Source organism: Papaver somniferum, chromosome 8, assembly GCF_003573695.1.
Source record: "Papaver somniferum cultivar HN1 chromosome 8, ASM357369v1, whole genome shotgun sequence".
In the NCBI taxonomy this organism is placed as follows: Eukaryota; Viridiplantae; Streptophyta; class Magnoliopsida; order Ranunculales; family Papaveraceae; genus Papaver; species Papaver somniferum.
In genome coordinates, this window is record NC_039365.1 from 175,575,208 (window position 1) to 175,588,784 (window position 13,577).

The 13,577-nt window shown below is 36.9% G+C and overlaps 1 long non-coding RNA gene across 1 annotated transcript; it reads right to left on the reverse strand.

Moving 5' to 3' along the window:
• Window positions 1–4,790: 4,790 nt before the first annotated feature.
• LOC113304036 lies at window positions 4,791–5,956 on the reverse strand. The gene is made up of 2 exons (XR_003338000.1): window positions 5,509–5,956; window positions 4,791–5,270 (listed from the first exon to the last, which is right to left on the reverse strand). It is a non-coding gene; the product is annotated as an uncharacterized LOC113304036 (long non-coding RNA).
• Between the last annotated feature and the right edge of the window lie 7,621 nt (window positions 5,957–13,577).

The following is a 13,577-nucleotide window of genomic DNA, read 5'->3' on the forward strand; positions in this document are numbered from 1 at the left end:
TATTTTTGTGTTTAGCTGCTAGACAATGAGACAGACCGTGAAAAACAAAAGCAGTTGTGCAAATCAAGAATTTTGGTCTTAAAAGCAGAATTAGAAAAATGGTTTAAGCTTTCAAATAAAAACCATTATTAATACTAATTCTTTTCTGCTTTTGTGTTGATGATGATGAAGTCCTTCTTCGCTGTAATGTCTGTCTCATAAGCTCTTTCTTCAAGCAGACAACACCAGAACAAATAAGAATTCCATTAAATAAAAACCATTGATGACGCAGATCTGAATCTTCATGTGCATATGAATATGGACAACTTGTTTCTTTTCTTTTCTTCTTTAAAAATTTTCATCCCTGGTTGGCTCTGGCACACCATTATATCTTGTTCTTGCAAAAAGGGCTTGTCCAACTCCAATTCATTCCACTTCGAAGGAATATTTAAATTTTGAGAGCAGTGGCATTGCTGTGCATTGTCCCCTATCCCTCTAAATAAAAAAATGGGGCAACCTACACTGCATCTTTATGTCTTGTGGTGGTTGGGCATGTGAAATGAAGGCGCCTCCAAATATTCTTTTATGCAACAACAAAAAAAACTGAAATAAAGACCCTTTGATTGATTGGCACAAGTGGGTGGGTTCATGATTTATTTTTGCAAAAGAATCATGTGTTTTCAATAGAGTTGTTATGTACTGTCGCTACATATTTATGTCTCAAGGGAGAAAAGAAAATCAGCAAAATAAGTCATGGACTCAAAAGATGATGACATCCATGTCTTCCTGACCATGTTTAGAGGGAGAAGGAAAAAAAAAAAAACAGCAAGACAGTTCTAGAGGGAAAGGGACTCAAGGATGATGATGATGACATTCATGTCATGATCATCAGACCATTTTCGCTGTGTATAGTAATGAACATAGCTAGGCCTGTGTTTTAGAGAATTATTGTCCTGGTGTGTACTCTCACGGCATGGATGAAAACATTTAAACTCAAAGGGGATCAGGTTTGAATTTGGAAAGGGAGAGTATGACCTACTTGTTTGGAGCAGTCCTATTCAAGGGATTAAAGCACATATTTTGTATTTACTGTGACAAAGATTATACACAAGAACAGAAAATCAGGATATCATTTCAGAGACGTGGTGTTAAATTGGCTATGAAAATTTGTGTCCAGTGCAAATTTCAGAACCATCAACTAGATTAATCTAGGGAGTAATTTGAAAATTTCTCTTGTCATGACATCAAAAGGAAATGTACATTTTTGTTCACACTCTTGTCATTTCTACCAAATTAGTTTTTCTCCAAAACAGATTTTCATAGCTCCACAAACACACAACAGTCAAGAGAAGTCTTCGAATTGGCATGAAGTGCCACCCAAGCGTAAAAGTTTGCTCTGATTTTCATAGGAATGAATATTTATCAGCTTCTCTATTGTATTGTAATTGGTTATATATAATTGACAACACAATAGTAGATAGTCATCTGTTTGTTGCTTGCTTGCGGAATACCGATCATTTTCGTAAAAAAGCAAGGGTTATGAAAATCCAGGCCCAATGGATCAGTCAAGTCTTTTTTTTTTTTTTCTTTCTCTCTTTTAGTTTTGTGTCTGTTGTTAGAGGAAAACAAGAGCAAAGTCTGCATATATAAAGAACTCATAATACGACCAAACTTTTCTAAAGCTCGAAACAGATCAAATTTTGGAATTTATGCCTTATTACTATTATAAACAAATGTTTAAGGATTTTTAATCAACAAGTAGTGTATTTGTTTATGATAAAACTAGAACAAAATTAAGAGAGTCAGTATAGGTCCATGTTCCTTTTCATTCTTTGTCAGCATGTTAATTAATGTTGTCGAGGAAAAATCATCCATTTTAAAGTTTAATGGCTTTACCAGGCTTCTTAAAACAAACTAACTACTAGCAACTTAAGATTATGAACCTCTTCGTCCATACCTGACTCAGTTAGAATCTTTATTGCGAGAGTGGTTTCACAAAGAATTGAAATTTCTGAGTTTTTGAGCTGAATATCAAGCCATTAGGCCATCTTCATGGTGATTAAAAAATATTTTTATATTTCCTCCGTTCATTTTTAATAGGCTGGTTTCTATGAATAAAAATTTCAACAAAAATAAGCTGGTTTCTTAATTGGGAAAGTCAAATGTTACTTTAATTTTTTGGGTCCACTTTTTTCTTAACTTCTTTTGATGACAAGTGTGTTGTGGACTATTTCGCTTTACTTCTTTTGCTGACAAGTATCGCGGGGACCATTTCACTTCACTTCTTTTATTGACAAGTGTCATGAGGATCACTTTCAATGATTAGTTCTCTTAATTTCCTTAAATCTCTCTACAAACAAAACCAGCCTATTAAAAAAGAACGGAGGGAGTAGAACTTTTTAACTTTTCTTTTTTTTTTTAGTTTCAAAATAATAGGCTGATTTCAAAGTAATTAAGGGAGGGACGAACTTGAATAAATGAAAATAAAAAATAACAATTCACAGAACTGAGAATTACCCATAACATTCACAGTTCCAATCAAATTATATTCTCCGAAAGATACTCCCTCCATTTCTTTTTTGAAAGTAGAATAGATTACCAAAGGCAAAGGTTTAATCCTTTGATTCAGACTCATTTGGAATCAAATCAGATTGATTTGTTCCGCCGATGACTGAATCTGCATAATTGACACCATCTGTAATAACTACAACAGAGTTTAAGTTACAAACGTTTTGATCTTTGACAGTGTCGAAAGCAATTGAAGGAATTAAAAACATAGGTACATAATTAAACCAGTAGTCTGCTAGATTTTCTTTTCTTCTCTTTTTTGCTAGAAAATCAGCAACCTTGTTAGCACGCCTGTCTACATGTTGAAATCCCAAAAAAGACTATAGTTTTGCAGCTGAAATTTTGACTTCTTCTAATACTGCTAAGCTTTGCCATTGTACTGAAACCTCTTTTCCTTGTAAATAGTTTATAGTCACTTGGTTGTCTCCTTCTATGACCAGATTCTGCAAGTTGTTTTCTATGGCCCATCTTGTTGTGTACAGAAGAGCTAGAGCTTCTGCTTCTTCTGCTGTTGATGTCCCGAAAGCTCCCATTCCTGCTCTTTTTCCTGTACCTAGCCAATTTCGCAACATAAAACCAAAACCTGCATTAGTATCTTTTGACACCCAAGAGGCATCACAATTTAGTTTAATGGTGTCTCTGCTAGGAAATATCCATTGTATGTTCCTTGCAGTATTTTTCCAATGATTATGTTGGTTAATACTAGAGTTATGCGGGTGCCAATATGTGAAGTGACGTAGAATATCAGTTGCAAGCTGTTCTGGTGTTCTTTCCTTTTTTTCAGAAACCCTGAGACATCTCTCTTTCCAAATGAACCAGCATTTGGTTGCGGCTAATGCCATAAAAATAGAATTAGTATCTCCTTTGAGCCATTCGTTATAATTTTCCAAAAAAATAAGTATTTGTAGAGTTAGAAATTACTCCATGTATAGCCATCGAGTCCAAGTTCCAAACTGCTGTAGTATAATCACATTCAAAAAAAGATGATAAGTTGATTCTACAACTTGTTGACAGAAAATGCACTGTGTTTCTACATTCAGGTGTGAACCTAATTTTTGTCTTGTCGGTAAAGTGTCCTGTAGACACTTCCATGAAAACAATTTAGTTCTCTGAGAAGTGTCCATGCTCCATAAACCTTGCCAAAAGCTTTTAGTTTCTGGTGCAATTGATCCCATGGGATTTAACAGCTTAGCATACAACGATTTGTCAGAAAATTCACCATTTCTGGTGAGAAGCCATTTCAATTTATCTTTTTTCAACCTACCATCAGTTGATCTATATATTCTAATGTTCATAGACTAAGGATATGTCGAAAATAGAAAGTAATAAAGATTCATTCCACTTCTTTGTGTCATGATTTATCAAATCAGACACAAGTGTTATATTGGAGTTATAAGACGTATAGTTGATCAATGGTTGATCTCTATTAGGTAACCATTTGTCATTTCATATTTTATAGAGAAACCATTCCCTACTTCCCAGAAAGAGTATTTTTTTTATATGTTCAATGCCTTGTAAAATACATTTCCATATCCAATAAGCTGAGGACTTCTTTTTGGAATGTAAAGTACCAGTTTTTTTGAAATATTTTCCTTTCAGAATTTAGCTCAAAGATCATCAGGGCTACTAACTAATCTCCAAGTTGTCCTACTGATCATGGCTTGATTAACTTTATTGGCCTATTTGAATCCTAGGCCTCCCTGATTGACGGGTTTACATGAAAAATCAAATGCTTTGATGTAGATTCCTTTGGAGTTTGTATTTTTACCCCACTGAAAATAGGCATACTAAAAAGGATTGATTTATTTAGGACTTCTGCTTTGATGTAGATGCCTCTTGAACGTGGTGACTCTATGTTCCATTTTCTCTATAATGTTATTAAAAGACTTCGGTTTAGATATATTTACAAAAAATGGCACTCCTAGATAAATATCTTTAATGTTAATTTTTTTTTCATCATCTTAGATATTATGCCTTGATGTTTGCTATGAACCTTTTTGCTGAAAAACAACCCCAATTTGTTGAAATTTATGACCTGTCCAGAAGAGATACTGAATAAATTTATGGCTTCTAAGAGATTCTTACAACTACCTATATCAGCTTTAGTTTTGGCGTATGAATATTATCATTTCTTTTTTTTTTCATTTTATCATTTTTAGAATAAAATGAAAAAAAAAGTAATATCTCTTTTATGAAAAGGGATATTTTGACTTTGGGTCACAACAAAGTGACCAGAGTTGCGATTGGGTCATGCAAGAATTTTAATTAGAGTTTGGGTCACGGGACTGTTGTTGACCGTCTTGACTGTTACATAAATAATTTTATTTACATTAATTTACATTTTTCTAACGGTGTTAAATAAACGTTATCATGTGAACTTCACGTGCAAAAAAAACTAAGTTAATTTACACCTGCTTCAGCGCCACCGCTTCTCCACCAACTGAAGATGAAATAGATTAAAAGGACCCAATTTCTTATGAACCCTGAATCTGATCTTCTTCTGTTTCCAGTTCCAATCCCGTGACCCAATTCTTTGTTCTTCTCATCATACTGGCTAAGCAGTTCATGTACAAAATCAGAGTTCTTTAGCGCTTTCACAAGGAAACCCAAGTTTCTTACTTGCAATCTCACAACTTCGGACATTAACACACTGTGATCTCGTTTCATCCTATCAATTTCTTCTTCTAATCCAAATCGTTTCATCCTATCAATTTCTCCTCCTCCTGATGTACTTCAACACAATCACAATCAATAATTACAATCATGAAATTCGTCAAAATCATTGATTTAAATTTCTCCATTAGACATTCAATCAATCAACACAAAATCATTAAAAAAAAAAGAAACAAATTAATACACTGAACCTATGAAGAACCCTAATTTCAGGGATTTTTAAATTTAATCAACAAAATTAACAAAAGTTGCAAAAAATCCAGTGGGATTCAAATCAAACCAATTCACCTCTTTTTCCTTTACTACCATCAGATTCAATTTTACCCCTAAAACTATTCTCAACTTGATACCAAAAAGATTCAGTTCACCATCATGATCGAATTAAAAAATTTCATGATTTCATTCAAACCCAACTTCCCTCTGAGCATAATCTACAAATCGTGACTCATGTTTCATTATAAACCTTATTAACAGATGAAGATCCATCAATAGCAGAATCAGACCAAAATCAAATCCTAACCCAGCAAAGAGGATTTTTTTTCTTTTTTTCCTTTTTGAGTTTGAGTAGTTGAGAAATTGAGTTTTTAGTAGTGTTATTGTCAGAGATATTGAAGAAGAAGATGAACCAATTTTTATGAACCCTAATTCGCAGCGGAAAAAGAATTGTTTTGGAGAGAATCAGAAAGAGAATTGTCGGGAGGAGAAAGGGAACGATAGGGTTTTTAATCTCGGCTGTTTTTTTATTTGGCAAACAGAAGTTATATGGTTTGGTTGTAAATAAATCAAAGTCTAATATTTATTTGGTCATTTCCTTGTTTAACTAATTTTCGTAACGGTCAACACGGTCAATAGGGTCTTGTGACCCAAACTCTAATTAAAATTCTTGCGTGACCCAATCACAACTCTGGTCACTTTGTTATGACCCAAAATCAAAATATCCCTTATGAAAATAGAAATAGTAATATAGAAAGTATCGGGCATTATCCTTCTCCGAAATCAAACAATCCATCCTTCCAACCAACATGAAAACAAGTGAAATTAATGCATACATATATCCCCAACCACGTCCGTTTGAAACCTTTCCAGGCCAGGCTTAAAAATATTTAGACTCGTGACAAAACAGTAAAGATGAAGCAAACAAAAAACATTGAAAAAGAAAACAAACAAAAATAAATTCTATGGAGCCATTGATGTTGATCTCTAAACTTTTGCTTCAATGGTGCAAATAATTCTCCTTAACCCCAAGGGGATGGTTTATCACATGGCCTCTAAGAGAACTTGAATTCAATTCTTAAAAAGATGACATTTTTATGGGACCCTTAGACCCTATGTATGTTATCGATTTTCTTTTTGTATCAGATAAAAAAGAAGAAAAAAAACTTAAAATGGCTTATGTGATAGTTATCGTAGCTTGATTGGGATATACTCAATTTTAAGTGGACGCTTTCTTAAGGCAAAAGGGGAGATCAAATGGATAAAGTTACAAAATTACCCTTACCCTTTATAATCCTAATTACCCTAAATCAGTTTTCATTCTCTCCATTTCATATTCTTCTTTTCTTCTTCTTCTCCTCCTCAAACACCATACCGGCTCCTCCATCCCCCACCACCAAAACTCGTCGGTTAATTCGTTAAAATCGTTCATTCGAAAATTCCGATTAATCTTCATCAATGGATCTGCCACCACCTAGGACTAGTAGGATGAAACAAACATATAGAAAGCGCAATGAATACAACCCCGAATTTGCAAAATTAGTTCAACAAAAAGAGAAGAAAAATATGGTTGAAAAAGAAGAATTCGTAGGCGCTGAAACACGAGAAATGGTGCGATTAAGAAAGTAAAGGCATACTTAAACTCACTCTAGTACTTCAATTTCACGTTTGCATGTTAAATTAGGTCACAAAAATCGAAATTGTGAATTGGCAGTTGCGACGCCGGCAAGGTATTATGTTATCGACCTTGCCGGCTTTTCATAGTTAGGGTTTGGCCGGCAGGCTCTTAGGTTGAATAACGTGTCGGCTGTTGAATACCTGTAACTGCTACTTGCAGGGCCGGCAGGTTATTCAAATGTAGACCTTGCCGGCGTCAGTTTTTTAATGAAGCCGACATGTTATTATTTTTTACCCTGCCGGCTACTTGTTTCAATATATTGGTTCCTGATGCCTTGAATTTTTAAAACCGGAATGGTACTTATATAAAACCATGCCGGTGGTTTGTCAGCCGGCGATGTATGGGTTATGGACTTTGCCGACCTGTAATGTGAAAAATCCTTGTTTCTACTGTGTTCATATGTGTTATAAGCCGGCAGGCAATTTTAATGATACCCTGTCGGCTGTAGTTTGGCCGACATGTAATTTAGATATCGACCCTTCCGGCCATGTTTCCGCCGGATATGTTATATTTGTATACCCTGCCGACCTATAATTTTTTTTTCTTAATTGTTCTTGTTCAGGTTGGAAAAGGCAAAGAAGAAAGCTCTGAAAGCTCTTAGTCCTCCTTCAAGACCTCCTCGTGTTGGTGATAAATTCTTGACTTTAACACATCGAGGGACATACGTTGTGCCGGGAACGACAAAGATCCGTATAACGAATGATTCTGAACCACCATCTGAACCCAGTGATTTAGACGAGACTCCAGATGAATACCAATCAATTCCATCTGGTAGAAGAGGTGATGATGATGATGTTGATGAAAGCACTCCGACTGCTAGAGGAGGTAACAATGATGATGATGATGGTGATCAAGACATGCCTGATGTTGGAGGAGGTAATGATGATGATGATGATGATGATGATGATGATGATGATGGTAATGGAGATAAAGGTAAGAATATCCAAGATGAAATTGTTGAAGAGTAAGAAGAAAAAGAAGAAGAAGGATATGGAGATGGAGATGGAGAACAAACTCTAGCTATTGTTCAACCCACCGAAGCTTCAGCTTCAACTTCAACCGAGACCGGAACGAGGAAGAGGGTGATCACTAAGCCATCTGATTCTCACATGCCTCCCCGTCACTTGATGCTTACACTGAAAAAAGGTGAGCTTCCAAGGGGGACCCCAAGAGATGGTGGAAAAGTTCTTTTTGGATACAAAGACTCATGGGCATGTACGATCCATAATACTATGGTAAGTAATCTCAATCCGTCTTTGTTCTTTATATCTTAAATTTGCGTTAAGTGTTTGTATTTTTTTTTTTTTTTTTGGCATTTAGGATCACAAGCACGCCGTCTGTCTCATGAGGCGCCAAGCTTCGTGTTCAGTGACTAATACTTGGGATCTTGACAAGGAATGTGAGGAGGTGAAAGTGATTGTAAAGAACTCCGGGTTGTGGCCTGCGGTGGAGAGTTCGAATATTGAGCATGATAAAGTTACCGTATCTTCATTCTGTCAGAGGTTCTACAGAGAGACTGATACAATGTTATTCCCATTCGGTGAGATGGCGATAACTCCCGATGATGCTCAACAAATTCTAGGCCTCGAGGTTGATGGAAAAGCAGTCACTAAGGGATTCGATAATAATTTTCCTTTCAAGGATATTTACAAATTGAGCCAGAAATTGTCGGTTGGAATCAGATTGAGACGGAGTCTGTTCTTGAGATGAAGGATGGTCGTCTAAGCATGAAGTTTAATCTGAAGAAGTTGAGGGACACATTGTGGGAGACAAAGAAAATATTTGATACGGAAGGAAGGGTGAACCCGGTGCGAATCAATGCTACCGCGTCAGCTTATTTGTTATACGTCTTAGGAAAATGTATCTTCCCCGACAGTTCCGGAAGCTTGGTCGAGGACAGTTACTTGCAACTATTGTATCCCTTAAATAAAATGCGTGAGTATTCTTGGGGTACTGCGGTGGTCGCCTTCTTGAACAATGAGTTGACAAAATGTTCTAGGGCACTCACTAAGCAAGTTAACGGAAACACATGTCTCTTCCAGGTAATTTTATTGTCTAAATCATTTGTATTTGCAACATTCTCGTAAGATAAGATTCTTACTAAACCTTTTTTTTTTTGCATAGGTTTGGATATATGAGCACTTCCCTTCTTTTTTCAAAACCAACTCCTACGTCAAAGAGGATGCGAATGTTGCGGTTGATAAGCCAAGAGAGCAAAGGTACAGTTTTAAGGGTACTCAGGATAAGGAAATGCCGCAAAATCTTATGAAACTCTGAAACGCCATCGACAAATTGACTACGGAGGAGGTGATATTTTATCCGTATCGATATGCTAGAACAAAAGGTTTAATCGAAATGAGATATGAAGTTGCATTATACTATGGACCTTGATGACTATGTATGATGGATATTCAATGTACGATCCACATCGGGTAATGCGACAATTGGGTTGCGTCCAAGAAGAACCTCATTTCGATGAGGAAAATCCGTTCTTTACTGTGGACATGGCTGAATGCAGCACGTCCCAAAAAACTATTAACGTCACTTACGATCCAGCACCAACTCAAGAACATTGGGACGGTAGACGTCGCCGTAAAATTGATGTGAGTCTTTTGGACGAGGTGACCACCGGTCATGAAGCTAGTGAGAAATACGTGGCGTGGTACTTGGGTTGGGCTCGTCCTACTGTGATTAGGGAAATGATTGCTGAAGAATTGGCTCTTAAGAGGAAGATGGCATCGAAAGACCCAGCAACAAGTCTTAAGTTCTTTGTAAGTATTTTAGAGTTGCTCTTACTATTTTAAGATTACGCTAACGAATCAATCTATTAATTGTTGGTTGTTTAATTGAAAATAGAAGGAGCAATTTAAGACCTTTGTGAAGGTGTTGTGTTGCGTGAAAGACAGAGGAGAGCCTTTGTCGATTGAAGAGAAAAGCAAGCACATTGACTATGCTTGCAATGTTGATAATGAGGATGCCCATGAATTGTTCAAGCAACTTGAGGCTGAAGTAAAGGTGGAAGAAAAATCTAGGAGGGAAGCACAAGCCAAGCTAAATGCTGACAAAAAGAGGGCTCGTAGCGGTCGTGGTAGTGAAGGTAGCATCAGTGGTAGTGTTCCTAAACGGGGCCGTGATCGTGGTCGTGGTGAATGAATGCTTTCCTAGTTTATTTATTTATGTTGTGGTGGACAAATGTTTAAGTTAATGGTGTGGACAAATGTTTTTTTAAAGTTTATGGGACATGTTTTCGTATTTTGGACAAAAAGTGTTGGATTTCTAGTTGTTGAATGAACGGTTTGTTTAGCTATGTAAAGTTTCAATACTTACGCCGGCATGCTTTTTTTAAGTTACATTGCCGACTGTCCCAGGGCCGGCAAGGTTGTGAATTGTCAGACTTCCGGCCCTGACAACGGAAATTGCGTAGTTACCAGGGTCGGCAAGGTAATACGATTCCTACCTAGCCGACTGTTTACTTGCCGACAAGGTAATATGTTATCAATCCTGCCGGCTATGTGTGGAAAAAAAACCTTTCTCCTAATGCCTAAAATCATATAAGGTCGACATGGTAACAAAATTCATACCTTTCCGGTCGAATCCTGACCGGCATGCTAATGACCTAATACAGTTCCGGCGGATACACAGAAGAAAAAACTTCTCCTGATGCATAAAATCATATAAGGTCGGCATGGTAACAAAATTCATACCCTGCCGGCCAAATCCTAGCCGGCATGCTAATGACCCAATACAGTGGCGGATACACAGAAGAAACTGGTCTCATGATGCCTAAAATCATCATCAGGTCGGCATGGTAACAAATTTCAGACCCTGTCGGCCTTACTTAGTCGGCATACTGGTGAAATAAAATAGTGTCGGCGGATTTAAATTTCAAATATTTTGCAAGTACAATTTCATTGATTGACTTGTACTTGGGCACTACAACGGCCAAATTTGGCCACCTTTCTATAAATACATTACTTCTCTCTACAAAATAACATAAAAAAAAGTTCCATATACTCTCCAAAGCTCATATCATCATACACTCCATATAACTCACCTAATAGCTCCCTACAAACAACAATGACTTCATTTGATTCAAATGAAGATTTGGCAATCACCAAAGCATGGTATGCGGAAAAACAACTTAGACGTCAATCTTCCGAAAGGGTGGATTCCACAATCTTTTGGGCTAGGGTACACAACAAATTTATCCAAGACTTTGAGAACCCAATGCAAGAAGTGTTCAACAAGTGCATGAGAGGCACCTAGTCATTGAAAATGCGATACTTGCATTTTTAGCTCTCCAACCTCGGATTTTTAACACTCGCCCCTTCACCTTGTCCGCTGCACAATTTGTGAGAATTTTTGTGGTTAGTTTTACGTGATCCATGTTCTTTTATCTTCCAATGAAACACCACTAACAAATGTAAGTTTGTTTTTGTAGCACGAAGTCGTGAAAGTGCGCTACTTGGAGGTAAAGGAGGAAGCATTCGCGTTCGATGCAAGCTATCACTTCTTGGCCGAAAGAATCCCGGAGGATAACCCGGACTACTTGGATGCTGTATCGTCTTCGTAGGAGGAAGATTGATGGCTTTAGAAGTTTTTGTATGTTTTGTGGGTATACCTCTATGTAAGCCCTCATGAGACTATAACTCGTCCACTAGGGTCGCCTAAGAGTTCAAAGGCTTGCTTCACATGCTAAGTGCATTCGTTTTTCCATCGACAAGGATTAGGTTTTATGTTTCAATCAATGTAGTAACCAAAATTGAATGAATAAAGTGAATTACATCTTCCCATATTCTGTTTTCTGTTTGGTATAAGTACATGCCGGCATGGTTATAAATCCTTATCATGCCGACTACAGGTCAGCCGACAGGGTTAAAAATTATGTGCATGCCGACCATATGATCGCCGGCATTGTAGGAAAATTTTCCATGCCGACCGTAAAATTCTGTCCCAAGATAGTCGGCGTATTCTTCATTCAAAGATCTTTCCGGCCGAAAATCGGTCGGGGTATTCTGCATCCGAAAACCATGCCGACCTCTCTTCGTCGGCAGCTTATTCAAAGTAGACCTTGCCGACAACCTTTGGTCGGCACCTTATTTAAACGTTTACCTTGCCGACCTTATGCATTTTCAAAACCAAATTTTTTGATGAAATCGAACTCATAAGACAGATGAAAGGTTTAATCTATTGAATTCAGAATTACAAAATTTAAATCTAAATTCAATTAATTTACCTAATCAGAATTTTAGTGTTAATTAACCAAGGACATATTAGCCATTTGAAAAAATACAAGGTTAAGGGAGGGAATGAAAGTAACCAGATTTTGTCTTATTGGGTATTCCCCAATTAGTTTGAGCATACCCCAATCTCGCCAGGTTAATTATCTTTGGCATGAAAACAAAAATCTTTAGCAAGAAAAAGGAACAAAATTCTTATTCCCATTTGATCTTTACTGTGAAGCCGACATAATGACATATGGACAAATGATACTCGGATGGAATTTGATTCAGTAAGAAACTAGTCAAGATCCTGCCGATTGCAGTAAAAGTGCTCAAAGGTTTATCTAGAAAACTTACACATTCTGTTCCAGGGATCTCCAGAGTAATGTCTTAAAGGTTTCATGCGGAAAAACGCCTTTTTTTTTCCTGATGGAATGAGAAAAGCCACTTTCCATGTGATTAGTAATCCAGAAGTTCTCACATGTTAGGAATTTAATGGTCACTATGGAATGCAACTTTGCGAATTGACCGGTCAAACAAGTCAAACTTCTGGTCAATTAAGACGTTTCGCCTAACAAAAAAATTCTTGATCAGTAAGGAGTTTGGTGTTGTCTAGTTTCGAACTCAGATCATTAACATCATCACCTAATGGCTTTACCTCTTTTATTACATGCGGATAGTGGTTTCATTGTCGGTCTGGTTTTCTGCATGACATCTCCAATAATCACATAATAAGATGATGCCAATGAGAATAATCCCATATAAGGTTTTCTCTTGCAGCCAAACCTGTTACTCAGATTTATTTTTATACGGAATGTACAAGGATGTGTTGAGACAAAAGCATGATGATATTAAAGACTTCCAGGGAAGCACAATCTTAAACGATCTTGATAGGGCCAAGGTAAAAACAGCAACAGTATGGATCCTTTGCGAGTCCAAAGAGCCAAATTTATGGTGACAACCTTAAGTTTTGCGCAGCACAATATTATTGAATACAGATTTAAATTTTGTGTGGCAGAGGGCCGATAGGTGACAAATATGCTGTTCCCTTGTACGGTGTTCTTAAGTGGTCACCGCCGTTGCACCGAAGGTTAGTGATAAAAGAGTTATGCTACATGCAACATTTGAATCCAAGCATCCAACATTGAATATTGCAAGGTCATCTCTTAAGAATTATTTTTAACAAAATCCTGAAATTATAGACAAACAAATGTGTAGTGGTAAATCACCAAGACTGTTAATGG